This window comes from Bactrocera latifrons, unplaced genomic scaffold (genome assembly GCF_001853355.1).
Source record: "Bactrocera latifrons isolate USDA-ARS-PBARC rearing strain unplaced genomic scaffold, ASM185335v1 scaffold_216, whole genome shotgun sequence".
Taxonomy (NCBI): Eukaryota; Metazoa; Arthropoda; class Insecta; order Diptera; family Tephritidae; genus Bactrocera; species Bactrocera latifrons.
The window spans coordinates 81,419-84,155 of NW_017535697.1; positions in this window are offsets into that span (position 1 = coordinate 81,419).

A 2,737-nucleotide genomic window follows, 5' to 3' on the forward strand; every position below is an offset into this window, starting at 1 on the left:
GGCAGTATTACATTGAATTTTGGTGTTTTAGATATGACGAACACTTACATATATACGATTTTATAAAATATATAAATGCTATAATTTATAAAATAAATATTTGTTTACATGTCTATAAAAGCTAAAAAACAAAAGAAAACAAACAATCCGACAAATATACGTATGTGTATATCTATATATATATATATATCTAACCAAACAATTAAATGCAATAAAATTTGTCTGATTTAGTGAAATTAATCATTTATTTTTTGTAACATTTGAAAGCATTGCGTCATACCGAATTCTGTACAGGTAAAGTAGATCGTAATACTAGTAGGTAAAGTTAATTTTTTTATTTCAATGAATATTTATATAAGTAAAAACGTTAAACAATAGGTTGGTTTTGAATAAAGTTCAGTAGACTATGTCTAGGTTTGTTGATAAATTTACACTGGGTTCCACGATGCTTTCATGATTGTTGAAATTTATAAAAATGTTGTGGAAAATACAACAGATCAATATCCACTCATTACACTCTCTCTTGTTTTGGATAGTGTGCAATCTGAACTTGAGTTCTTTTAGACTTGAAATTATATATTGGGATATTTTGAGAGCAAACATCCCGAGAACATTTTCGCATCATGAACACTTCCCGGGTAACCAAGTGTAAGTTGTCTTATGCGTAGCCGATGATCACAAATAACTTGAATTTTTACAGAATATTGGCGCTTACTCAATGTATCTAACACACCCAGGCATTTCTTTTTCTGTTGCTGCAATAAGCTTTAATCGCTCCCTTTCATCGGGCCAGTATAAAAACCTTTGTTTCAAGTTAATAATAGCTTTAAAAACTCGCCTGGTTACGATCTGAATGGTACCGCCATCTCCTATACCAAACAATAATGCCACTTTACGAACCGAAAGTCCTTCACCTGATGATCATAATCGAAAAAGTACGATCTTAAGTTGTGTATCGATCGAAAGTTATGCTGCGTTATAATCATTTCAAAACACATCATCATTTTTTATTAAGTTTATAAGCTAAGCAAATTCTGTTTAATAATAATCTAATATCTAATATCTAATATAAGCATATTCACTCTAAATTGTTCATCAACTTCTTCCTGCTCATCGTCATCACCTAAATTTATTATTACATTTGCAAAAAATTTTTGGAGGAAATAATGGACAACTTACTTAATTCCAACATGAGTATGTCTTGTAAGTATTTTTCGCAAATTGCAGCTATTAATTTGCTCTTTTCACTTCTTCTAGGCATTTTAATTTTTATGAATTTTTTCTGTTTTGTTTGAATCACCTGATTAATTGCTGAAATAGCGCATGCAATAGTGCATTAAATAGTACAGGGCGCTCACAAGATTCGTTTTACAACTATCATAATTTAATAGGCAATAGACCAAATACGACAAATAGTACGATTTGTCAACTCCCTAAATATCGCAAGAAAGGATTTAAATAGCCTCTATATATGTTGAACGAATATACATATATACATATATAGATATAATATTAGGTTGCCAAAAAAGTCTTGCGGTATTTTCGGTAGTTGGCGCTGAGATCGCGTATTTCTAGTTTTATTCGTCGCACCGGGTTATGCTATACCTTTGTGGAAAGCTCATTTCGCAACCTAACTCGTGTTTGATTACTTGTCGTTTCTTTTAAGTCGTTCGTGAGTTTTAGCGTCGCAAACATGGAGCAAAATAAAGAGAAAATACGGCATATTTTACAGTACTACTCGTACTACGATAAAGGCAAAAATGCATCTCAAGCCGCCAATAAAATGTGTGCAGTTTATGGACTCGATACAGTTTCCATTTCCACCACACAACGATGGTTTCAACGTTTTCGTTCTCTTGTGAGGTGGTCGAAGATGCGCCATGTTCCGGAAGGCCTGTCGTCGAAAATTGCGATAAAATCACTGAATTGGTCGAAAGAGACCAGCATAGTAGCAGCCGTAGCATCGGTCAAGAGCTGGGCATCAAAAAAAATTTTATGAACAATTGAAAATTCAGCAAAAATACTGCAAGACTGTTTTGACAACCTAATATTAATAAATGTTTTCTAATTTAAATGTCCAAAAAAAATTGTATTTTGACAGATTTGGTCATAATTCAAATTGTTATAAAAAAACTCTAATTTTGAAGCGCCCTTACACTGACTTGGCTACCCCTTTATCCCTGGCGTTACCACTTAAACCTTCCAGCTCTTTTGCATTTGCGAAAACTTACATATGTTGAATTACGCACGCCCTGATATTTACCTAAATGCTGAGGTGGACGTTTGTCTTGCAATTGCTCAACCACTGACGGGTTGCCTGAACAAGCGAGGAAACGAAGGAAGTGCATAAACGGTCGTTTATTCTAACAACAAAATGTGATAGTTTAGCCACTTTTTCATTTTGACATTATAAAATGCTGATTCCTCTTTACTATGCTCTATACTATTTGTAATTCATACTTTAAGCGGCTTCCGTGTGTTTTTGCTTTTTTATATTTTTAGCCACAAATGATCGCACAAGGTGGCAGTAAAAGACTTTGAAAAATAAGATAAACAAAGTAAAGTCCGTTTCTGTGTGCTTTCTGAAGCGTTTGCATGGATTGTTTTGTCGGTCAGTCAATCTTTTAACACTGGTACGCCAATTCGAGCGGGAGCGAAGCTCTAATGAAACCGCCACAACCATTTGTCTATCTGAACAACGCATATTACGCATATGCAATAAAGCCCAACCAACGAT